The 26,677-nt window shown below is 45.7% G+C and overlaps 1 long non-coding RNA gene across 1 annotated transcript in view; it reads right to left on the bottom strand.

Moving 5' to 3' along the window:
• The window catches only part of LOC142803249 (uncharacterized), a 107,781-nt gene that overhangs the window by 36,005 nt on the left and 45,099 nt on the right, over positions 1–26,677 (bottom strand). The window contains exon 2 of the long non-coding RNA XR_012894026.1: positions 2,582–2,624. This is a non-coding gene — a long non-coding RNA (uncharacterized LOC142803249). The remainder of the gene's footprint in view (positions 1–2,581; positions 2,625–26,677) is intronic.

Genomic DNA, 26,677 nt, shown 5'->3' on the forward strand with positions numbered 1-26,677 from the left:
GCTCTTACCTCAAGCTTTAAGTCCTCGCTTTTTCGCTCCTATATTTTTTGCGCGCTTTCAAGTTTCTCCTGTTTGAGGCTAGCGGCTGCTGCTCTGCTCTTTCGCGAAGCCTCTGGGTCGATTCGTTTCGCAAATTACTTCGTCTTACTGTTTACTCTTAATTAATAACGTTAATGCCAATACAGGTATACATTATAGGGCGTGGCATCTCTGACGCTATTCTGTAAGAAGTCGGCTGAACAAACAGAATCGAGGCATCTCTCTCATCTACCACTCCACCTGACGAAAAACCACCAGGTCTTTGCCACACGCAGCGATGATCGTAAAATGCGGCACTTACTCTGGCACTCTGGCAAGTAGCCTTTGGAAACTGCAAAGACCGAGTTGGCTGGTTGCTTCCTGTGTGCCTTTTCACCGACGATCTCACTATACCCCCTGCTTAATAATTCAGCTCGCGTTATCTTAAAGAAGAGGATGGGCAACACGAGGGAATACCTTAAATAAAGCTAAAATAAAGTGAATTAGGTTTGGTCACTTTTGTTTGCGGTTTTCCTCACCCTAGCATATTGCTAGTTGCACGCTGTTTTTGAAAGACATGCCTCCGTTTTTCTCATTGAGTGCATCCCTAGGTAAACTAACTTATTACGCGAATGTTCGCTCTGTTACATAGGGCTGACAAAACTAGCAACGATGTATTGAATAGCTTTTTGATACATTGATGTCGCTTCCTGTGCAGAGCGTTCCGGGCTAGGCAAGGATGATTAAAGTTTGTTTTCAATTGAAGGCAAAAAAAGCAAGATAAACGAAAACGCTCAAAATGTTAAAGCAACACAAATGCAGGCACGTTCGACGAGTTAATTGCATATTTACGTAGTTGCTCTAAGAACGTAACATGATATTTTGTTTATATTCTGTGTACTGAAAAAAACAATTGTAATAATTAGCATAAAGCAACTTCTTTCCTTTGTCTACTGCAAGAATATATAAAGAAAAGTAATAATCTGTCTGGAGGTGACAGCATTTAGAAATAAGTATAATCCACTGCATTTATTATTATATATAGTTTACATATTCGGATTTCTTCGCAATCACGAGAAAAATAGGTGCATATTCCAAAATCAATTCACTGTGAAAATACGAACGCTACTGTACAGGCAGTCTTACGCTGATATTTTCTGGTCAATAATTATAATTTAATGGTGCACACGGGAATCTTGGTTGATTAAAACGTTCGGCCACCTAGAACGGCCCATCGTCACCTTCCTTTCCAGCCACTTCAAATTTTTCATTTTTCGTTATTTCGGGAATCAATAAAGTCGTTTGCCTAAATACCAACACAATAGGTAGCGTATTTTGGGCACTATTCATATATTTATATAGTTGGTGACTGTATAATACATTCGATAGAGTAAGGAACTGAGAAAAAACTTGGAGTGACCAGTTAATTGGCGAGGTTTAACGTTCCCAAGTCACTCTGTCTACGAGAGAGGCCTCACCAGAAAGCTGCGGGTAATTCCAATTTCCTGGGGTTCTTTAACATGCACTGATTGACATGGTACAAGGGTCTCTAGCATTTTAGCGCCATCGAAATGCGACTGCCACTGCCGTGAGCAAACCTACATGTCCCTTCTCAGCAGCTAAGCAATATTATCACAAAGACCACCACAGTGGCAGCAGCGTCATTTCAACGGCGAATGCAGATGCGTCTTAATGTCGTCTTGTCGCACTTGTGATTGAGGTCTTCATTATTTTACTTATATTTACGTCGAGATAGGGCGACAAAAGTACTATAAAGGATCAGCTAGGTTTCGTAAACCTACCTGCATTTTCGACCCCCCCCCCCCCCCCAAGGTGGTCTAGTGACTTGGGTACTCGGCTGCTGACTCGCAGGTCGCGGTATCAAACCCTGGCCGCGGCGGCCGGTTTTTCAATGGAAGGGAAGATGTTTGAGGTCTGTGTGCTTAGTTTTAGGTGCCCGTTAAGGAACCCTAACTGGTCGGAATTTAGGGAGCTTTCCACCACGATGTTTTGGGACGCGAACCCCAAAAAGTTTTATTCTTGAGAGCGTTTTGTTTTATCATCATGTTCAAACGAAATGTTGTGTTTCCTGTGCAGACAGAGGGTCATGCCTGAGTCACAGCCAAGATAAAGCGCATTACGTAAGTTCGTGTATCACGCTTGGTCCGCATACGTTCACGATGTACACGGGGGATAATATTCGAATACATTTTTCATAGCAGGATCATCTTTAAAAGAAGTTGTACTGTTACTTAGCGACGTCTTCGGTTAAAGAGAACCAAAGCAATATTGCTCAACCTCGGCAAGACGCTCCTTCCAAAAGAGTTACATCATTAAAGAACACTTCTTTCTCAAAGGTTCCGCTTGTAAGCGGATATATTCGCAAGCACACAGTATCTAGACAGCCCTATCGTCGTCTCGTGCAGAAGTAATAGCGTAGCGTAAGGTCATTTTTTTATGGTTATGCTTCACCGTTGTGCGAATGCAGTGAGGAAAGGTCAAACAAACGAAAAAAAATACATTGGCGCGTATACATGCAATACAAAGAGGATAATGTACTCACCATTAGCTGACGTTTTCCAGACACTCCGGGTCTAGGGCTCCACCTAAATTGAAAGTGAGTATGATTGATGTCATTTCGCGTCAGAATGCTCGGCTATATAAATCACATTGCATACACCAAGAAAGCAACGAAACAGCTCAAGTGGCTTACTGTTTCTTTTTTTTTTGTCTCCATAAATTACAAAAACTATGACAAGCCTCTCCGTTTCACACAAACGCAAGAGGCAGTTCAGAAATGGGAGCAGATGAATGTATTCTGGACCAAGAATTGGGATGTTGATGATAGCGGTGTTGTGGAGGGGTGGGGATAATATTGATTATCACGTGGTATTGATAGCCTCAATAACAAGGAATGCGAGAGAACGGGTAGCAATTTCATTCACAAAGATCCAGGAGTTGTCAGAAGGAATGAGCAAATGCGTTGCTTTGGCTGTCTTTCTGGCATTATTTGTTAAAAATATGATCGAAAAATCAAAGTTAGACAGCCATTGACGAAATGTAGCGGAGCAATGATACGGGTCAAACTTAATTTCCTCTTTAGGCAAACTTAAAAAAACAAAAAAGTACGTAAAATTACCACTAAACTTATTAATGGCACTCTAAAATGATATGCGTAAGCTTTCCTGTTCTATATTGCACTAGGGGCCAATCACGGCCTGTTCACTGATAGCGAATTGCCCACAAGCTGTAATAGAACCACATCGTGTTTTAACGTGATAGAATTAGAGAACTCGTGTTGCGGAAATTCCGCCGTCGGCGTCAGCACCTTTGGTTGTGAGCCAAAAATCGTCCGTGAGCAAAAAGTCTAGAAAGAAGCAAATAAAATAAAGATTAAATTTTGCGGTCCCATGGAGGATTCAACCCGGGCCGTTCGCCAGACAAGCAGGTGTCGTATCACAAAGCTACGACGTTACTTGCAGCTGCTTCGGGAAAAAAACACTACATAAATGCCATGTTGTGGAAAAAGTATCTGTAAGGCAATTTCTTCGACAGGTGTCACTACGAAAACAAGCCCATTCAGCGATTTGTAGGCGCATGTGGGAGGCCATCAAACTACGTTGAAAAAGGCCGGGATAGTGCAGCCATCGCCGCTAAAAACACACTGGGACTTTCAAACAGCTCTAAAAATGAATGACTATGTTCATATCTAGCGGAAAAAATATCATACCTTTCCAGAGGTGTTGATCAAGCAAACAGCAAACGCTAGACAATGTTTTGATATTTGTAAAGCATTGTGATACTCTTTATGGCCTCCGATATAGCAAACACGCGGCGTATATCTTGGAGTTCTTGCGACTCTTGCTTTAGATAAAAAAAACTGTATATTTATAGATACGTCGCGTTTGCACGCACGCGCATGTGTGTGTGTGTGTGTGTGTGTGTGTGTGTGTGTGTGTGTGTGTGTGTGTGTGTGTGAGTGTGAGTGTGTGTGTGTGTGTGTGTGTGTGTGTGCGTGTGCGTGTGCGTGTGTGTGTGTGTGTGTGTGTGTGTGTGTGTGTGTGTGTGTGTGTGTGTGTGTGTGTGTGTGTGTGTGTGTGTGTGTGTGTGTGTGTGTGTGTGTGTGTGTGTGTGTGTGTGTGTGTGTGTGTGTGTGTGTGTGTGTGTGTGTGTGTGTGTGTGTGTGTGTGTGTGTGTGTGTGTGTGTGTGTGTGTGTGTGTGTGTGTGTGTGTGTGTGTGTGTGTGTGTGTGTGTGTGAACGTACCAAAACCACCTTATGATTATAAGAGACGCTGTAGTGGAGGACTCTGGAAATTTCAACCACCTGGGGTTCATTAACGAGCACACAAAGATGAGCACACGGACCTACAGCATTTTCGCCTCCATTGAAAATACAGCCACCACAGTCAGGATTCGATCCCGCGACCTGCGGGTAAGCAGCCGCATACCTTAGTCACTGGATCACCGCGGCGGGGAGAGAAAGGGAAAGAGGGACGGTAAAGTTAAAGCAGATAGACTGACCGGTCGCATGCGATGTTTACCTTCCTGCACTGTTTACCTTCATGCACTACCTTCCTGCACTTACTGCACGCGACGAGCACAACAGCTCCATGCACCGACAACCCCTTTTATTCTTTGTAACGTAACCATCAAGGCTGTTTTATACTAGCATCATGAACTCTCGCTCTGTAAGATAACTTCGACATCACTATCTTGCGCAGAATGGAAGGCAAGTGAGACACGTGGTATCGCGACAGTCGTAAGCCACCTCCCCTTTTTTTTCTCACATTCACTGCCTCCGCTTACTTCCATTATTCTTGATGAATTACTTCCAAATGAATTCCACCCAAGAGCCGTATTCAGAGCCCCTCACACGCACAATGTCGAGGCGGTTTCGCGCAAGTATTACAAAGCATGAATGAAGTGCTAGAGTGTACTACAACCACTACACAAATGCGGAGCTGTGACGCCATCTTTGTTTCTCTTCGGGTTTCTGTTTATTTTCTTCTATTTACTCTTTTTTCTATTTTTCCTTTTTACCTGCCTTTTTTATTTGTTTCTCTCTCCTTACTTTTGTGTGTTCTTTTTCATTCTATTTTTATTTCTTGCTGCTTCCATTTTTATGCGATATGTTTCTTGGGTTACGGGCCCCTGAAGTCCTCTGCACTTGACATAATGAAGGTGCTCGAAGATTAAGAGGAAGAAGACTTTTCCTCCGTGTGAACGCGCCTATTATCCTATAGATAACGCCCAACTAATCGCACGAAAACATTTCTTTTGATCCTCACACCGGAAATATAACGAGCCAGGGCGAACGGCAAAGGAGAGACTACACTTGTAAATCAGAGGACTTGGACGATTGGGCCACTGAGCTTTACGTGTTCCGGACCCACAATCTACCTTGATAAGCAATAAAGCTAGTCACCATATACATCAGAGTGAACGCACTTGGTGGGACTCAACACAAGTTCAGCAATTCGCAAGATCGAAGAATACCTTGCAAAGAGTAAATATATGCAGTGCACCACGAAACCGCGGTTCGTCACCATTCTTATTGCAAGACTGGTTTCACTGAATGGGCCTCATGGCATGTCTTGCCCAATTTTGAACATCTTTCTTTTTTCTACACAGACTGCACTCTACGATTCCTGGACGATTGGACGCTTTCGGTGCAGCTTCTACTAGAACTGGGTCGCCACCTCTCGTTGGCGGCTAAGGAAGCGAAGACACTCTCATGAAGTGAAACTCAATGAAGTGGCACTGAATATATGAAGCGGCACTCAATATATGTACAAATCCATGCTCACACGTGATACAAAGGGCCAGTCACCAGGCTTCGAAAATACAAAAAAGAGCGCAATATTTTCGCTGATATTTCTCGTCCTTCTTGGCGCACCACTGCAGCGTAGACAGTAGTTCCGGTGACGTCTACAGCGTACATGCTCTAGATTTGTTCATATACGCGAAATGTCACATGTGATTTGTCTACTGCACTACTTTGCCATGCAGACGCCGATCTGTTTCTCTTTATCTCGCATGGATATCGTGCACAATCAACCGATCAAACTTCATTTTAGGGGCGAAGCTCCTTAGGGCGTGGGCTGTGCGTCCCCTGTAGCCTGTATGTAGCCACCTCTCGTTTAGTTCTTGCAGTGTCCACTAGATGGCGGTACCGTCTCCTGTATGTCGCCTCTTCTCGTTTAGTTCTTGCAGTGTTCACTAGATGGCGGCTCCGTCTCCTGCATGTAGCCACCTCTCGTTTAGTTCTTTCAGTGCTCACTAGACGGCGGGACTTGTAGCTGATGATGAAAAGATGCAAGATGTTATAAACTAGACGGCGGTACTTGTAGTTGATGATGAAAGATGCGAGATGTTATAAAATAGGAATGATGTCACATATGACACGTGTCATTGGTGGAAGGCAATCGTTAAATTTAGTGCGGCGACGTACGCTAGGGGGAGCATTGTAATAAAATTGAGTAGGCAAAATGTACGGAAGATTCATGGTTTACCAGGTTTTCCTCCAGAGCTTCGCCCACTCATCATCATTCACTTCGTGGATATGGCGGCACTTTTTTTGTGTTTACAACTGCACAAGCGGCGATAACAGCGTGCAGCCGAGAAGCACGAAATTTTTATAGGCTCTAGCGCTTAGTGCGGATATTGTTCAAGTGCATTCAGGAACTAAGGGGTGAGGAGGATGTATCGCGGGTATGAAGGAGAGGAGAAAATCACCCCCTCGTCTTCAAACGCGAGGAGGGTTGAGTGGCCCTTTAAAGAGCCGCATATATTTATACTAGTAGTTGCTTGCAGTTGCGTAACGATGCCAACATGATTGATTAATATGTGGGGTTTAACGTCCCAAAACCACTCTATGATTATGAGAGACGCCGTAGTGGAGGGCTCCGGAAATTTAGACCACCTGGGGTTCTTTAACGTGCACCCAAATCTGAGCACACGGGCCTACAACATTTCCGCCTCCATCGGAAATGCAGCCGCCGCAGCCGGGATTCGAACCCGCGCCCTGCGGGTCAGCAGCCGAGTACCTTAGCCACTAGACCACCGCGGCGGGGCGATGCCAACATCACGGATATTAGCAACACCAGAAGTGGTAAGCTGATATGAAGCGCAAGTATTTGCCCTGGGGCTCACGAGGGTGGTAGCCCTCAACACTGCTACACAAATAAACCTCTGTGGATGGCGCCTAACTGCAATGGACGTTACCCTCACTTAACGGTTGTATCATATAGGAGCTTATATCTAATATTCATAAAATTTCATAGCCTGTACGGCCACCGGAATTGACTTTTCACGAATATTTGGGTCTACTTGCAAAGTATTCTAGACCTAACGTGGCTCTGTGGTTGAACACTTCATTGCATGTAGAATGTTAAGGTTCCATTTCTGCTGGGACACGACTTGTATTCGTTACATTTGTCCGGTTAAAGCTGCATGTGTCAGCTTTTCTTAACTCTGAAGAATTAAAATTGCCCATATGTGCTCTTAGCATTTCTCGTAGGATAAGAATTACCAATCACGTGTGGCATATACTTACGTACATGTGGCACATACCTCCCACGGGTACACACCACTGTTTTTCGGAAATCGTTTGACGACGTACGCGATGAGATGATGATATTATTATTTTCATCACTAGCACGTCATATTCATCAAACCATCTTACCCTCCCTTACTAATTTTACCGCAACAGCATTAAGGAGCTGACTTTGAAGATGTTCCAGCGTCGGCATCAGTGATAGCGTTGGTGTCAGCGTCATAGATTTTGATTGAAGAACCATCATTTTATGCGTGATGAAAAACTCAAGAACGAAGCAAATAAAACAAAAACTAAAATAGCACTGGGTCAGAGTGGGGACTGAACCAGAGTCGTTTCGATCGAACTGAATATCCAACCTGGTTTGCTTGCGTTGCACGCGGATTTCTACCACACGACCACGCATCTTTTTGAGAATGCAGTAAACAGAACTTCATCCGCTTCAAAATGTAGTAAAAGAAGCTTTCATGATTAACAAACACACACGTCCTGTATACATGATTCACAATGCAACATGAAATATTGCAGTAATAATACTTGGTACAAGTTCCCATTGCCAGCGGGCGTCAAAACATGTGAATATTATAAGGGCTTCGTGGTCTAGACCCGGTTTCCCTCTACAGACGGCACACACGCTACTGCGCCTATTCCTTTAAGGGCCCCTATGGGTGCATAGCAAGATCGAAAATATTTTCATGCACTAAGCATTTGATCCCCCAGAGTGGGTGTGAGCCATGTTTTATGCCATCGTCATCATTTGTGGTACGCACTAGGAACAGGATATCACTATCGCGTTCAACTCGCAAAGGTAAAGCTTTCAGGTCTCCTAAATTTTGGTGTACCCCAAGTCAAGGGGGTGATAATGAGAGCACTTAGACGCATATAGATAGATAGATAGATAGATAGATAGATAGATAGATAGATAGATAGATAGATAGATAGATAGATAGATAGATAGATAGATAGATAGATAGATAGATAGATAGATAGATAGATAGATAGATAGATAGATAGATAGATAGATAGGCTCAAAGTTGCCGGAGCTCGCTAAGAAATGTTACGCATTTGAAAAGGTCTGAAAGACCGCTCTTCTAGCTTTCGTGGTGACAGTGCTGCACGTTCCGCGCAGGCCTGGCGGTTTCTGTATTTCGATCTGCACTTCAATTTTCCTCTCTCTCGCTCACCTCTGTATTTGCCCTCATTGCCCCTTCAGTGTAGGGCAGCAAACTCAAAGCTCTTATGGTCAACCTCCATGCATTCCCTCTTTTTTCTTTTACACAAAGCGATGCTTTAAATAAACTACACTTATCAAAGTTCTTCACCTGGTTGTCAATTTCATTGATATTTTTATTCTAGAGGCCCTCGCACTGAGAACAGCTCTTGTTTCTCTTCGGATCACTTCCCGTTGGGCATTCTTGTCATTCCTGTTTGTTTGACGTTCACAAACGTCTTCTATAAAATAAAACACATAAAGTGATGGTTCTGGTTCAAGTTAGGAGTCATATTAGGTACATGCGATATCAAAGTTTAAGCCTACTGAATACCAGGTCATTAAACTGTCATAAAAAACAACGATAGTAGGGTGAGTGAGTTCATCGATAAAGAAAACAATTATCTTCGAGCAGCTGGAATAATTGTGGCATGGGAAGGAGTAGGTATCGGCTATGTGCTCCCTTTTAAATACCCTGAGGCAAAAGAGAAAACGTGGGGTTCTTTCACGCTAAATAATAGAATAAAGTTGCAGAATTTCATATTCCCACCAGTCATACAAGCAACGCAGCAGCAATCACAAGTGAAAAGAAAATTCAAAGACGCAGTGACCCCATTTGCATTTTATTCAAACGATGGTTTGCAACAAGAATACCGCCAGTCATTGCGCAAACGAAATCAAGAGTCGTGATCAGGCCTTAACGTTATGGGACCCTTGACGTCAACATCTTAATTTAAACATCAACGAAAAATGCATGTGAGTGAACAGAGGCATAAAACATGCTTCGGGTGAACGACATCGCGTGCTGAATTGAGTGTGGACTAACAAAAGAGAGAGGTGACAAAGACGCCCAGAATGACCACATATATACCGTTTAAGCACTTCTCTGTAACAAAAAAAAAGAAATATATGAAAAAAAAAACGAGAACAGCAGCGCGCGGTGGGAGTGTGGGCTGCGTTGGCGGATTCGGAAAGAGATCGCAAAACCTTTATCACACTAAATCGAAAGGCTTGTTCTCTTCTCTTTCTCGGAATAAAATAATATTAATGTTATTAAATAAAGAAAAGGAAGAAATAGAGCCAACGTCAGAGAGCAACATCAACATTAACCCAGGAGGGCCCTAAGAATTGTAAATGCAAAACCTTCTCTTCGACCAGAACTCCTTTTCTATCGATCGGAGGACAAAGTGAACCACCGCCGTAAGGCAGTGACTTAGGGCGCGACACCTCCGCGCAGTGCACCCCCGCAAATGCAACTGTGTAGCGTGAGCGTTTCATTTGATCCTGATCGCATTTTCGCTGTGGGTGGTAGGCGTACGCGCAGCGTAGTTAAAGCAAGGTCGATGAACGCAGACAAACAGCGTAGATGTCGAAAAGAGGAACAAATATTTGGGGAACCCTTGGGCTTCGCCTTTATGAGTTACACACGTTAGCTATATATTCCGTTTCTAGGGTGCACTTCAAACACATAATGTATGAATTCTTTTCGAACTTGCTATGCACTCGCTACGGGACCTTAAGGGAGCAGTAACGTGTGTGCTTTTCCTAGTGGGTGAGTGTCTATAAACACGAAGTCATTATGATAATCGCATGTTCTGATGGCCAATCACAATGCACGCTTGTACCACGGAATATTACGACAATATTTCATGTTTTGTGAAGCGTGTATACAAGACACGTGTGCTCAAAAAGCATAAAAGTTACTTTCACTGCACTTCCAAGCGGAACAAGTTATTTTTACCATATTCACAAGCAGAGGTATACCACTAAATGTGCACTCGCATTTTTCATCCTTTTCTTCCTCCTCGTCTCGATTTTGCTTACACAATACGTGCGCCGATTTATCCGGCATGGCCTGTTATACGACAGGACCTGCTGCTAGCCGTGACTCGACATTATGACAATCTCTCGAAAACAGAACACAATCCCTGAGTGTCTCCCGACATCACGTGCTTGTCGCTTATTTTTAGGGGCCGAAGCTCCTTAAAGCGGCACCCGTCCGTCCTTCGTTGTAATACGTAACATGTCTTACGCATTGACCTGCAAGGTGGTGCCGGTGGAAGATTCCTCCTGTGCGTTGTTGCACATTGAAAAATTCGCAGCGTTCGCGTTAACTAAAAGCCGAATACCGTCCTGTCTCTCATTCTCTATTAGCAGCCATTGGCATGTACATTGAGCACTATCTGACAAGAAAGGGTTGCTACGTTATACTCATTGGGCGTAACCTCCTTGGTTTTGGAAAGGTTTAGCGACCGTTGGGCCGCAGTGCCATGAATACATTGAACTAGTGGTGGTTCATGAACCACCACTACCATGAACTCGAGGTGGTTAAAGGTGGGAAGTAGACACGAAGCACAAGCCGTGAGAAAGTGCGCGTGTGCCACCTCTCGTTTAGTCCTTGGAATGTCCGCTGGACGGCGGTGCTTTTGTATGCAGAATATATGATCAAAAGATGCAAGATGTTGGTACTCGGAGTGTTGACTAGATGGACGAACGGACACACAGACAGATTCATGGGCGGACGCACGGATGGCTGCACGGATGGATGGACGCATGGACGGACGCAGGGGCGGATGCATGGACGAACGCAGGAACGGACGCACGGATGGACGGGCGGATGGACGCTCGGACGGTCACACAGACGGATGCATGAACGTACGGAAACAAGAACGAATTAACGAACGGATGCTTCGCCCTACTCTCCATCATTCACCCCGTGGATATGCTGCCATTTTGTGTTTTGGCTGCAAATGTCAAACACAATTTCTTTAAAAGCTTGCTATGCTAATTCGCTGTATGGTTAGAACCCAACTACATGTACTTTTTCGACAAGTTATGTCTAGGTAGATCTGTAGTTCGTATAAGTGCACTTCATGGCGAGCTTCCATGTGCTGTCTAAAGATCCAAGACAGCACCGCCACATTTTGTTTTTTCGAGTTTTCTGTCCTATCACGTATGCATGGCAAGAGTGATACTTTTGTTATGGCAAATGAATCATTTGTTATTACGCGAGAGGCGCGTTTGGTGTATATATCGACTCTTTGAGCTGCCGTAAGGCTTCTAGAAAATACTGTATATATTGAAACAAAAAAAAAAAGAAAACACTTACCCGTTTAAACAAGTTTATGAGAAAAATGAGACCGAGGAGGATGAGGCGGCGGCGGCTGCATCAACAACAAAACGGAACAGGCTTTTTAGATGAGCTCCTATCACGAGTAAACTGTTCTTATCTTGGCCGCTACCACACAAAGACTTGCAATCAGTGCTCTTCATGATTTTCTAATGAACATATACCTAGTCAGCTGTTTGCGAATAAAGCTATTGCTTCTGTGAACCATAAACCTGTTTTTATTTCTATGCTTTTGTTCTTTCTTGCTTTTATATTTTTGTGTGTTTTTGTAAAATCATTATTCCGATGGTATATAGCCAACTCGGACACTGCATACTATCCCATGCTTACACAAGCAAATAAAAATATATAAACAAAAACAAAAAGTACGGCTGGATCACATTTGACCCATTTGCACACCACCTTCGCTTGGAGGGGGACGGAAGTTGGATGAGAAATGAGTGGAGACATTCACAAAAACCGAAGGCAGACTTGCTATCGTGCGTGCTGACATCGCGTCAAGCGCCGTGGACGTCTATATAAAACTTTATTCAGGACCCAAGCTGCTATCGGGTTATAATTATGCACGACCATTCACTAGTGCTTTTCTTTCCTCCCTTGTTAAGCAGAAAATGCACGTACACATTAATAAGTCGTTGACGAAAGGTGCATGCGGTAAAATTACAGTGCTCGGGAAGGGATCTGAGGCATCGAGGTGTTCACTCGGATGCTTTTTAAAGCGAAAGGCTTTGATGTCTTATACTCGTATCCATCCATCCGTGCTCTGAAACGGCGCCTGCTGTGTCACCTTCCCTTCACACTCTTTCAACAATCACTTGATGACACTGAGGCGCAAAGAAACGGTTGAACCGTCACAGCTGTGACCTCTCCTTCTTACACTCTATCATAAATCGTGTGATTGCTGAGAGTGGGCTAAATGAAACGTCTCAGTCAGTCGAATGGCCACATGCTTTCGCTGAACACCTTTTGTAATTTACAAAGTGTCTTTCAATTTGTTTTCAATCTGGTTATATACAACTCGATCCCACACTGTTGTATCCCCTTCCCATGCTGCGCAATAAAAGGTTTAATATGCATTTTTTGGCAGTGCCAAATTTTTTAAGCTTCTGTGGACTTTCTCAGGTCACATTCGTTATGTTTTTTCTGCGCGCCTCGTTCGATTATTTTCTTCTTAATGGGTAATTATTCTTGAGTCACTTGATGAAATAACATTATTTAAAATTCGGTGAACGAAAGCCCGGTCCAGGGGACGCCTAGATGACTGCTTGAAGCTGCTGCTTTCGCGCTGCCTCAAGGGCTCGCTGGAGGGCCCTAAGTTGGTCCGTAAGTTTTGAACTTTACAGAGCGGTAGACCATCACGCCCGCGGATCTTTCAAAGAGAGCACCATATGATCTTCATATGTTAGGCAGCCCCAAAACATGTTGAAAGGCTGCTTTAGCAAACTTGTATTGCTTGCATGTATCGCTCGCGTATATGGCAGGGTAGAAGATCTCTAACTGCACGAGATTAGAGTAGCTTTCGGTCTGCAGTAGTCGCCTTCAAGCAAGGCAGTCTGTTCTGTTGAATTTAGTGCGAGGTGGTGGAGAAATTTGCCTCTGCATTTCTTAGTATTTCGATATATTGCTAAATCTGATTGAGCGATTTCTTTCCCTCCAGAACTCCTTCGTTTTATGGAAGCGGAGGGGACTGGCCCACCTGAGGGGACGCCCTCAGAGAGCCATGTTTCCTCTGCTACATTGGCTAAGAAACGTTATGCTTATGCCTCTCAACGCAGAACTAGTCATGCTGGGAGACGAGGCTTTCCCCCAACGCTGGTCTACGCGATTCATTATTGTAAAAAACAACAGAGTGTCCATGCCTTTCCTCCCCTATTAAGGAGGTGGGCTAGAGCTTGTACCACTGTGAAAACGCAGTGTGTATTTCCTTTTCTTTCATAGAAACATGTCCTTTGTCTGCAATATTGTTCTTGAGCAGGAGAGCAAATTGTCCTCACAGGTGAATGCAAAAACATCACCCTACACTGTGAATGACCCTCCCTCCCCCAATGTTTGTCCATATAGCCTTACCGTTTATTTAAGTTTAATCATCGTGATCGTCATGAATGTCCTGTCTTTCTTGTACAATTTTTGCATTGTACATCACTGCATATGCAAATCAGTTCTTTTCGCTGTATATAACAGCTTGCATTGTACATACGCATTGATCACCATTGTCCACTTTTCTGTGTGCACATAAGCAATGTAAGATGTATCCGGATATAAAATTCTTTTAAACTATAGACGAGCTTCTCTGTCACCGTTCTATTCACTGGTGGTAGTTGCAGAAATTCGACAGAGGTCACGTAATCGGTTCTTCTTAGCGTAGCCACGGGACTCCTTTAAGCTCTCCCATAGTACAGTAACTAGTGCACTAAATCGTTACACATTTTTAGTGGCGAAGCTCCTTATAGCAGCACCCGTTCATCCCTCGTAGTCGTAGTCGTACTCGTAGTATGTAACCAGTCTTACGCTTTGACCTCCAATATGGTGTCGGCGGGAGATTTCTCCTGTGCGTTGTTGAATAATAAAAAAAATTTGCAACGTGCGCGTTAACTAAAAGCCGAATTCTTCTATCTCTCATTCCCCATTAGCAGTCATTGGCATGTTCCAGTAGGAAACGTTAGAGGAAGTAGAAGTGTTAAAGCCGACTTTTGCTGTCTCTTATTCCCAGTAGCAGCCATTGTTTACCTCCAAGGTAGTGCCCGGTGAGATTTCTCCTGTGCGTGGTTAAACAACAAATTTTTTTTCTTCAAAACGCCGTTGATTGATGAAATAAACCAACGAAAGACGCCCGATGTTTTCTAAAAGCAAAACGAAACGACGCCAGATGTTTCTTAGCAAAACAATAAAATTGGCAGCATATCCACGGAGTGAGTGATGGAGAGCGAAGCGAAGCGTTCGTCCGTCCATTCGTTCTTGCTTCCGTCCATGCGTCCGTGTGTGTGACCATCCATGCCTCTTTTTTTTATCAACATGATATATAAGGAGATGTTGGCGCACCATTATGGCGCCGGCTACTCCTTAGCCGTTGATTGAAACTTGAATACGTATCTTGAAGCAAAACATACAAAGCAGTGCATGGAAAATCGAAAACTCGGGCACAGATATGCAAAGACACACTTATACGCACATATCACAATGGTAAGTAAATGTTTGAAAGTCAATGTAAGAAGTCTCTGGAAATGTTCCTCGTTAATATTCGGTCCACCAGCACAAAACAGCAAAGCACACGTCTGGTCCTTATAAAGATGCATTCGCTCATATGTACATAATAGTCGACACGTCATTCATTTCACAAGACACACGTGATGGGTGTCACATGATACTGTACATAATAAGTACTTGTGTTACAAATGAAAGTTTGTCCTTTGTTAATACTTGTAAGCAATCCCGCTCTCTTGCAAAACGTGTTAATGCTTTTAAAGCGTGGTACTGTAAAACTCCAGTTGGCCACGGGCCCAGAAGTTTTTTCATGCTAAATGGTCTGCGGTCCAATGCGAACAGTTCGGACTTAAGACGGCGTCTCGGCGTGTCATGATGTGGACAGTCTATGAGAAGGTGACAGACGTCTTCATCCATAAATCCACATTCGCATTCGTGAGTTTCAGCTCTGCCGATTCTGTGCAAAAAATGTTTTGTGTATGCGGTGCCTAGCCTCAATCGGTGAATTAGAGTTTCTATCTTTCTATCTAATGCTAGCGTAATTTATGCCTCCATCTGCCCATCCGTACGTGCGTCTGTAGTGCGTCCGTTCCTGCGTTCGTCCATGCATCCGCCCCTGCGTCCGTTCATGCGTCCATCTATGCATATGTCTGTGTGTCCGTTCGTCCATCTATTCAACACTACAAGTACCACTACCTCACATCTTTTCATCATATATTCCCCATGTAGAAGCACCGCCATTCAGCGGACATTCCAAGGACTTAACAAGAGGGGGCACACGCGCACTTTCTTACGGCTTGCGCCTCGGGTCTGCCTCCCACCTTTAACCACCTCGAGTTCGTGGTATATACTAGTTCACTGTATTCATGGCACGGCGGCCTAACGCTCGCTAAACCTTTCTAAAACCAAGGAGGGTACTCCCAGCGGGTATTCACCTTTTCATAAACGCCTACCTGGGTGCCACCATAGGTCCTCCTTGGGCTGTGCAAATTGGCGCGTCCCCTCGAAAATGCACTGACAGCGCTGCGCCCTCAGCCTTTGTACTCACGTGCACAGCCCATCATGGCGGTGTTTTTTTCCTTCCTGAGAAAAAATACACCAGACATGACGTGAGCTATCTGGCAGTTTTCTTTGAAAACGAAGCGCGTGGCTCTGAGACAGGTGTACATGCCCGTCTCAGAGGGGATATGGTGTAGAACGCAAGGCGACGGTTAGGTGCCACTACCGTGTCGTCTTAGCAAAGTGTTGGAAACTCTTGCCGTTTCGCGCAAGCGTTGCATGGCCAGCGCAGCGTCATAAAGGCTATGATTCCTAAAATTACCTATGTAAGCCTTTTATATTAAAAATACACATACATAATATTGAGGTGTTGTTATGGGGCCTCAGATATGCGCAATGACTGCTTTTTAATTGACAATCGCACAAGTATGAACACTGAACCTTGAGCAACATAGGTGGGCGCTGCGGATGGGGTCGGCCATTTGGAGTATCGGCTGGTGGTGTTTAGAGTACCCAAAATTGTTAAGAGTGGACGGACAGACCAAAACTTTGGCATCGAAGGTCCCCAAGAAAGACTATCGTCTTTAAAACATACCAGTACAGATGAGAAACAGGATTAAGATACCTCCATTACCAAGAAGCATAACCCTACCTTTCAAGAAGGCAGGCGTAAGGCCAGGGCAGAGGCAATACAAACCAGGTACACTGGTCGAGAGAACGTTGCGCATACAGACGCTGAAAAATGTGGAAGCAAAGCGGCACATATTGCAGTAGCGGTCAAGGAAAACGGCGCCCTGCTGGCGTGCTGCGCAGTCCGTGATGTCGAGTGTGGAGGCCGAGGAAATGGCGATACCTTTGCCCATCAACGAAATGGGGGTCAGGGTGGTAATCGGCGACTCCGAAAATGTCATGAACAATTATGAATCGGAAGGCTGATAGAGACTGACATCCTTAACATGGTAGGAGTACCCGTGATAATGATTGATATGTGGGATTGAACGTCCCAACACCACCATATGATTATGAGAGACGCTGTAGTGGAGGGCTCCAGAAATTTCGACCACCTGAGGCTCTTGAACGTGCACCCAAATATAAGCACACAGGCCTACAGCATTTTCGTCTCTATCGAAAATGCAGCCGCCACAGCTGTGATTCGATCCCGCGACCTGCGGGTCAGCAGCCGAGTACCTTAGCGATTAGACCACCGCGGCGTGGCCCTACATTTTATTTCTTGGAATGAAATACTGAGTGCTTTAGAATTATGTGATGTGAATTTCACCCGTTTTTGCCTGTTCGTCTTGATTCATGACTGAAGCGGAAATAAGTGGTCACATTATGTTTTATCACTATCAGCCTATTGTAGGCCCTTCCGCGTTCTTTGAATGCTTTGTAGAGTGAGAACCGGCAGTATATCAAATAATAAAGTCACATGTTTATCAAGTCTAGCGTACAATATATTACCATATCTATCTATCTATCTATCTATCTATCTATCTATCTATCTATCTATCTATCTATCTATCTATCTATCTATCTATCTATCTGTCTATCTATCTATCTATCTATCTATCTATCTATCTATCTATCTATCTATCTATCTATCTATCTATCTATCTATCTATCTATCTACTTTTACTGATACAAGAGCATAGCATATAGAACAGTGGCCCGTTCACCTGCTAACGTAACCTTATTTTAAATGTGAAGCAGCTCTTTCATTCCCGCGTTTAACGCCACAAGTACGGGTGGACCTCAACGCGTTTCTCTCGCCGCAGATATTGGAGCGGTGCCAACTAGGTCACGCCACTGCTGCGTATTGACGTCACGCTCTCCTTCCACGCTTCCTTCGCAGGTGCATGCTGGTGGCACCCTCAGCCTCTCGCGCATCACGCTCGCCGTAGCGCCTGCAGCTGCCAGCTCCTCCACTGCTCACAACACACTTCCCTTTCTCTTCATCCTCTCCACCTCCGACGCTGTTCTAGTGCACATCGAGTAGAAACACTCTTGCGGCTCGTTTATCTGCCAAGAAACCTACACGAAAGCCAACTCACCTCCCGTGTCTTAGGGTGTCAAACAAACGTTTGTCGAGTAAATACTACACCAAGTTGTGCTGCATACCATTCTTCCAGCACTAGCGTTGACGTCTTTTTTAACCAGCTCAACGCCATGCACACCGCTGCTGCTTCGCATGCCTTCAGGGTCCCTTTCAAAGAGGTGTCTGAGTTCCATGGTTTTTAAATGCGAAGCATTTCTTAGTGAACTTCGGCGACTTTGAGCGCATCTATATATCTATCTATCTAGCTGCCTAAGACTTTTAGCTCTCCTGGCCGTTTCTGTAACGGTATCAATAACAAACTTGGTATGGCATAACGTGACTGTATGGAGAGCATAATTGACTTGTGATAACATGAAAATTGTGACATGTGTCATGAATGTCATAATTTACATTTTATGGTCCTGCAGCTCTTGCGGTGGTTTCGTTCACATGACATCTTGCAAAACTGGTATAGTATGACAAGATTGCATGGCGAGCACAAGCGACAGACCCTGACATGAAAATCATGATATGCTTGCCATGTAACAACATGACTACTTGCCATGCTTATGTTTTGCTCACGGCCATTTCGCTAGCGCCAAATATACCAAATTTGGTATTACGGTACGTAAATGGTTGGCGAAGTTATGTGACTGGTGCAAGCATGATAATCATTAGATGCGCGTCATGTAACAGCATGACTACATACTACGCTCATGATGCGCTCGCGGCCATTTCACTGGCTTCACATGTACCAAACTGAGTATTACGTGATGCGAACGAACAACATAGGTAAATGACACATCCAAACATAATAATCAGGACATGCGTGTCATGTAATAACATGGCTACATGCCACACTCATGATGCGCTCACGGCCGTTTCGGTAGCTTCACATATACCACATTTGGTATTACAAGACGTCAATGAATGACGAAGATATGTGACTGGTGCAAACATGTTAATTATGAGATGCTGGTCATGTGTGAATATGACTATATGCCCCATTTCAAGGCGCCAATACATTTCGACGTGATGCGGCGTGCGTGCTGACCGGCGTTCATTTTGTGGCGTCACGCTGGCGTTGACACGCCAGGCACAGGTCCTGCCATATACTCGCCGGCGCGCATTGCACTGCGTTGCTTTGACGCATGGGCGTTTCAGCGCGTCCGGCGTCCCTTCGTCCCGAAAAGAGAGAGACGCAGTGTTGTCTTGGTAACACATCGGCACAAATTTCGCGCGGGTTGCGTCGGGCCACAATGACGGACGCTGGTCGCGCCGGTTTCGCTCGTCGCGCCTGGCGTCGGACTATAGAGTGCTCGCGTTTTGCTAACGTAGCGTCGCTGTGTCCAGCGTGCGCTTGCGTCAACGCAACATTTAAGTTTATTGGGCCCTTCATGATGCGCTCGCGGCCGTTTTGCTAGCTCCACATATACCAAATCTGGTGTTACGTGATGTCAGTGCATGACGAAATATATGACTGGTCAAGCATGACGCATGTCATGTAAGAACATGACAACACACCATGCTAATAGCGTGCTCGTGGCTGTTTCGTTAGCTCCATATATACTAAATCTGGTATCACATGACGTGAATAGATGACAAAGGTAAACGACACATCCAAACGTATTGTTACAAGACTTCATCATGCTGAAGAATCAAGACAGTGAGCGAGAAAGACGACGTGATTCTGGAATGTGGGGCACGTTCTGGCTTGTCATCTCGGCTTAGGCTTGGCGTCGTGCAATTATATCTTAGCTGTAACCTCGTTTCTCTGTGTGCTCTCCCGTAACATATTGGTGGAAGGTGCGGGGAAGCAAATCATGACGGAGCTTCGCAGCGGACGCCAAGTTGCCGTTTCTAACATTTCTACCGACTGGGATGCTGCGCCAACAGCCATGTCTCGCGCATCAACGGCGCCCACTTCAACTGTGGTCATTGTGACCACTCCATTCGCGATCCTGGCAACTTTTCGAGTACTGACGGCGAAGACGTCAATGAATGGCTTCAGCTCTACGAGCTTGTGAGTGAAAACCACAGATGGGACCCAACCATGATGCTGGAAACCTTATCTTTTACTTGAAACGTACGGCAAAGGCGTGGTTCAACAACAACGCGGAAGAGCTCGCCAGCTGGGACGTCTGACGAAGTTGCGCGAGTTGTTCGGCCAATCTGCCGGGTGCAGGAAGGCCGCTAAGAAAGAGCTTGGTAACCGTGTCCAGACATCCACGGAGTCTTACCTGGCCTATATTCAAGATGTCTTGACCCTCTGCCGTAAAGCTGATAACACCATGACCGAAGCCGACAAGGTTGCACACGTACTCAAGGGCATCGCTGATGATGCCTTTAGCCTTCTTGTATTTAAAGGGTGTTCGAGAGTTCAAGACGTCATTAAGGAGTGCCGACGCTTCAAAGAGGCTAAAAGCCGTCGCATTGCCCACCACTTCACCCGTCTTCCTAACACCGCAGCAACATCAACTTGTGAGGACCTCCGTTTTGAGACCCAGCCCAATCCACCATCTGCTGACATTACGAGGGTCGTTCAACGCGAAATCGAAGCGATGTTTCAGCACCCTTGAGGGTCCTGACGCGGAACGATCCTCAGCCCACCATATCCCTCATACAGAGCGTTGTGCGCCAAGAATTGGCAAACACGGACCTTGAGACGATTTGTTCTGTGCACCGACCCGATGTTCATCCGCCTACCTTGAACACACGTTAGCACTACCGGCGTCCTGCTCCACGTAGCCGAGGTCAAAACACATGGAGGACGCCTGACGACAGGCGGATTTGCTTCCGCGTCAAACGAGTGGGCCACATTTCGCGTCATTGCCGAAGCACGTGGATATCGCCCTCGCGTACAAATCCAAACTTCACGAACTTCGACAAATCAGCCCGCCATTCTGGCCAAGAACCAACCCACCATGATGACTCAGCTCATTACAACATTACCGCCACGACCAATGCCCAATACAGCCTCTCGCCTTCACGACGACGTAGATTCTCGCGATCTCCACCACCCCGTTCCCCATCCCCGTCCTTCGCCCGACGGTTTCATTCGGGATACTAACTGGTGCAGCTCCTGGAGGTGACGCTGCTGCTACGACTTGCCCTACAATTCCTCTGTTGACCCTCCCGACCAACCACAACTTGATTGATGTAAAAGTGCCTGTTAAAGCTTTAGTCGACACTAGAGCCCAAGTTTCTGTTATGAACTCGCACATTTGTGACCACTTAAAGAAAGTCTTGACTCCAGCCCCTTCACGATGTGTTCGTGTTGCTGATGACAGTGAAACTGCCGTCATTGGTGTCTGCACAGCACGCATTACTATAGCCGGACATCAAACCTTCGTCCTCTTCACTGTTCTCACCAACTGCACCAGTGATGTTATCTTCGGTCTAGACTTTTTGTTCGCCCATTCGGCCCTCATTGACTGTTCAGCTAGCACGGTGCAACTTGAACTGCCCGGTACGCCTGATACGCCCAGTCCACCCCAAGTTCGTCTCTGCTCTTCTGAACATGTCCGTTTGTCACCGCAAACAGTTACATGCATTGCCGTAACAGCGTCGCCACCTGTACCTGATGGAGACTACATGCTCACGCCCATTACATCCGTCCTTCTGACTCGCAGTGTTACTTTTCCGCACACTATTATTACGTTATGGGAAAACCGTGCTTGCGTCCCTTTGCTGAACTTTGCTCTGTGTCCGCAAGTGCTTCCGTGTGGAATTACCCTCGCCACACTGACACCCTCTGAGGATTGCGTCATCTCAGCTTTGTACCCCAAAGATGTATGTCACCCCAAATGAACGCAAGCCTGTTTTTCGACAGAGAGTCCATCTTCTAATGTGGAAGAAACGATCGCGGTGGACCTATTGCCGCATCAAATTGACGCGCTCCGTCACGTCCTGGAATCGTAGTTTGACGTATTCGACTTTTGTGATCGTCCGCTAGGTCAAACCAGCATTGTGAAGCACCGCATTAACACTGGCGATGCATCACCGGTACATCGACGGCCATACTGCGTTTCTCATGCGGAGCGTTAGATCATTCAAAAGGAAGTCGAGACGATGCTCGCCAAAGACGTAGTTGAGCCATCTTCCAGTCCATGGGCTTTTTTTAATTGATATGATATATAAGGAGATGTTGGCGCACCATTATGGCGCTGGCTACTCCTTAGCCGTTGATTGAAACTTGAACACGTATTTGAAACAAAACATACAAAGCAGTGCATGGAAAATAGAAAACTCGGGTACAGATATGCAAAGACACACTTATACGCACATATCACAATGGTAAGTAAATGTTCGAAAGTCAATGTAAGAAGTCTCTAGAAATGTCCCTCGTTAATATTCGGTCCACTAGCACAAAACAGCAAAGCACACGTTTGGTCCTTATAAGGATGCATTCGCTCGTATGTATATAATAGTCGACACGTCATTCATTTCACAACACACACGTGATGGGTGTCAAATGATACTGTACGTAATAAGTACATGTGTTACAAATGAAAGTTTGTTCTTTGTTAATACTTATCAGCGATCCCGCTGTCTTGTAAAAAACGTGTTAATGCTTTTAAAGCGTGGGACTGTAAAACTCCAGTTCGCCATGGGCCCAGAAGTTTTTTCATGCTAAATGGTCTGCGGTCCAATGCGAACAGTTCGGACTTAAGACGGCGTCTCAGCGTGTCATGATGTGGACAGTCTATGAGAAGGTGACAGACGTCTTCATCTATAAATCCACATTCGCATTCGGGAGTTTCAGCTCTGCCGATTCTGTGCAAAAAATGTTTTGTGTATGCGGTGCCTAGCCTCAATCGGTTAATTAGAGTTTCCATCCTTCTATCTAATGCCAGCGTAATTTTGAATTCAATAAATGGATCGATGTGCTTCCCCTGTTGTTCTTGTAAAGAAAAAGGACAACAGTTGGCGATTCTGCGTCGACTACAGACATCTGAACCGGATCACTAAGAAAGACGTCTACCCGCTACCGTGCATTGACGACGCCCTAGATTGCCTTCATGGCGCTAAGCATTTTTCCTCCATCGACCTTCGCTCAGGCTACTGGCTAGTTGCTGTCGACGACATGAACCGCGAGACGACTGCTTTTGTGACCCCTGATGGTCTTTACCAGTTTAAGGTCATGCCGTTCGGATTATGCCATGCTCCAGCCACCTTCGAACGAATGATGGACACTCTCTTGCGCGGGGTCAAGTGGTGAATTTGCCTATGTTACCTCGACGACGTCATTGTTTTCCCCAACCTTTGAAACACACCTCAACCACCTTTCATCCATCCTTTCTGTTTTTCGTAACGCAGGACTGCAACTGAACTCATCGAAGTGCCACTTCGGACGCCAGCAAATAACCATGTTAGGACATCTTGTGGACTCCCCTGGCGTACGCCCTGATCCTGATAAAGTTCGAGCTGTGCAAAACTTCCCCGTCCCAACCAGCACTAAGGGAGTCTGAAGCTTTTATGTCTATGTTCTTACTTCCGACGTTTTGTAAACAATTTTGCGGACGTGGCCCGACCTCTTACGGATTTGCTGAAGAAGGATGTTTCAATCTTTCGGGACGCTGCGCAGGCTTCGACGTTCTCCAATCTCATCGCGTTGCTCACAACACCACCCATTCTGTCCCATTTTGACATGTCTACCCCAGCAGAAGTCCGCACTGATGCCAGCGGCCATGGAATCGGTGCTGTTTTGGTCCAGCATCAAAGCGGATGCGCCCGCGTTATCGCATATGCCAGCCGTCTGCGCCCTGCGGCCGAGCGGAAATACTCTACTATCTCTTAACGGGAATGCCTGGCTCTAGTTTGGGCGGTTGGCAAATTTCGACCCTACTTATATGGTCGTCGTTTCACTGTCATAACTGATCACCACGCCCTCTGCTGGCTCTTGTCGTTAAAGGATTCCACTGGGCGTCTTTGTCGCTAGGCACTACGGCTACAAGAATATGACTATTCAGTGTCTTACGAATCCGGCCGTTTACACCATGACGCTGACTGCTTGTCCCGCCATCCAGTGGACCCTCCTCAGACTTTAGATGAAGCGCTGCCTTGTGTGCTCTCTCTCTCTGCTTTGAGCAACATCCGTGATGAACAGTGCCGAGATCCCGTCTTGCGTGACATTATTGGGAAGCTGAAAACTCCAACGCCCCATCCGTCTACTCGACTGTTTGTACTTAAAGAGGGCACCTTGTACCGCTACAATGTCAACACAAATGGGCGCGAACTGCTCCTTGTGGTGCCTTCCTACCTATGTTCGAGTGTTATCACCCAGCTCCATGACACCCCCACCGCCGGTCACCTTGGCCTCTCTCGGACTTACGACCACGTGCAGCGTCGATTTTACTGGCCCATGCTTTATCGCTCCATGCACCGCTACGTCATCGCATGCGACCAGTGCCAACGTCAAAAAAAAAACACTATGGGTCCTGCCGGAATCCTCCACCCACTTGATATTCTTATTGACCCTTTCTTTCGAGTTGGTCTTGATCTCCTAGGACCGTTCCATCAGTCTACCTCAGGAAACAAATGGATAGCTGTCGCTACAATCATACAACCCGGTACGCCATCACACGGGCTTTTCCAACTAGCTGATAATGCCGATTTTCTTCTGTACGATGTCATCCTCCATCATGGTGCTCCATGCCAACCCCTCACAAATCGTGGACGCTATTTCCTCTCCCGAGTTATTGACGACCTGCTTCGCTGTTGCGAAACCAAACATAAATTTACGACGGCCTACCACCCACACACTAATGGGCCTACCGAACGATTCAACCGGACTTTAACTGACATGCTCTCCATGTACGTCTCCTCTGACCACCTAGACTGGGACGTTGCATTGCCATTTGTCACATTCGCATACAATTCCTCACGCCACGATACCACTGGGTTTTCCCCACTCTACCTCTTATTTGGCCGCGACGCAACTCTACCTTTTGACACCATGTCAATTCTGTCAATTCGTCGACTGAATACACCCGTGACACTATCACCAAAGCTCACACAGCACGAGAAGTCGCTCGGAAGCGCCTCTTAGCATTGCAAGAGCAAGAGAAGCAACGTTACGACACACATCATCGTGACGTCCCCTTGCCCCGGGTTCCCTTGTGTTGTTGTGGACACCGACTCTTCATCTTGGTCTCTCTGAGAAGCTGCTTTCTCGGTACTCAGGACCCTACCGCGTCTTGCGCCAGGTGATCGACGTTACCTACGAGATAGCCCCGCTGAAATCATCTCCATTGTCTACAGACATTTTTCATGTCTCCCGACTTAAGCTCTACCACACCACAACATCATAGAAAGCACCGAGACGGTGCTTCTGCACCTAGGGGTCATGTTACAAGACTACATCACGCTGAAGAATCAAGACAGAAAGCGAGAAAGACGACGTGATTCTGGGATGTGGGGCACACTCTGTCTTGCCATCTCGGCTTAGGCTTGGCGTCGTGCAAATATATCTTAGCTGTAACCTCGTTTCTCTGTGTGCCCTCCCGTAACAATAATAATCATGACACGTAAGTCATGTACCGTATCATTTGCCTCCACTTCGTAACGCTCTGTTGATTTGAAAGGGGCATATCAACCTTCCTTATTCGTGCTTCACATATCATCGATTCCCACTGTACGTGGGATCTGCCATTTTTTGTGAATAATTTTAATTTCGCCTGTAAAGCGCGGTCTCCTGCTGGTGTGCGAAGGAGGTAGAGCCCTACACAAGTCAGAGGACACAGGAATGACCATGGTTGTTGCTTCGAGGAAGCGCTACAGCTCTGACAGTTGCACTGACAACAATAACACCGAATTTTACTACGTCAGCATTGAAGAATCAGGGGACAACACCTTCGAGCTTGTGAGGAATAAGGAAAAGAGACAATTTCTGAGCACTACACACAATTTGAGTGAGCTTATCATGTGATATTCACGGAATAACAAAATAATAACCATCCTCTTCATGCCAGGTTTCGCTAGTGACATGAGACGCCTTAATCTACAAGCCATGTCTGTACAGCTAGAGGAACTGGAGCCGAACGATGTAAACGAAGTCAGAGTCAACAGTGACGAGAGCATCCTAGCTAATGACGTCCATCATGCGACGGCGCTGGACAGATTGCGGGAAGTTACGGAACCTAATGGTATGAAAGTCCGCTCTCATATACCACTGGACAAAGAAGTGAGCACTGGGCTAATATATGATTTTGCCGAAGCCATTACCAACTCGGACCTACCAGTCCTTATTAAGTCGGCTTCAGAAGATACCACTATTGCAAGTATATGTCGTATCGGAACATAACGATGCGTAAGAATTACATTAAAGGGCGAATTACTTCCATCACAGGTAAAATACGCCTTTTCCGACACGCAGTTCACCCTTTTTTATCGCAACCACTTCAGTGCTGGAAGTGCATGAAGTTAGGCCATGTAAGCGGTGTGTGCACAAACTCAACCGTCTGTTCCCGATACCCTGGGCACCACAACAAGGACACGTGCCAGGCCGCGATACTGAAGTGCTCCAA

Source organism: Rhipicephalus microplus, chromosome 1 (assembly GCF_043290135.1).
Source record: "Rhipicephalus microplus isolate Deutch F79 chromosome 1, USDA_Rmic, whole genome shotgun sequence".
In the NCBI taxonomy this organism is placed as follows: domain Eukaryota; kingdom Metazoa; phylum Arthropoda; class Arachnida; order Ixodida; family Ixodidae; genus Rhipicephalus; species Rhipicephalus microplus.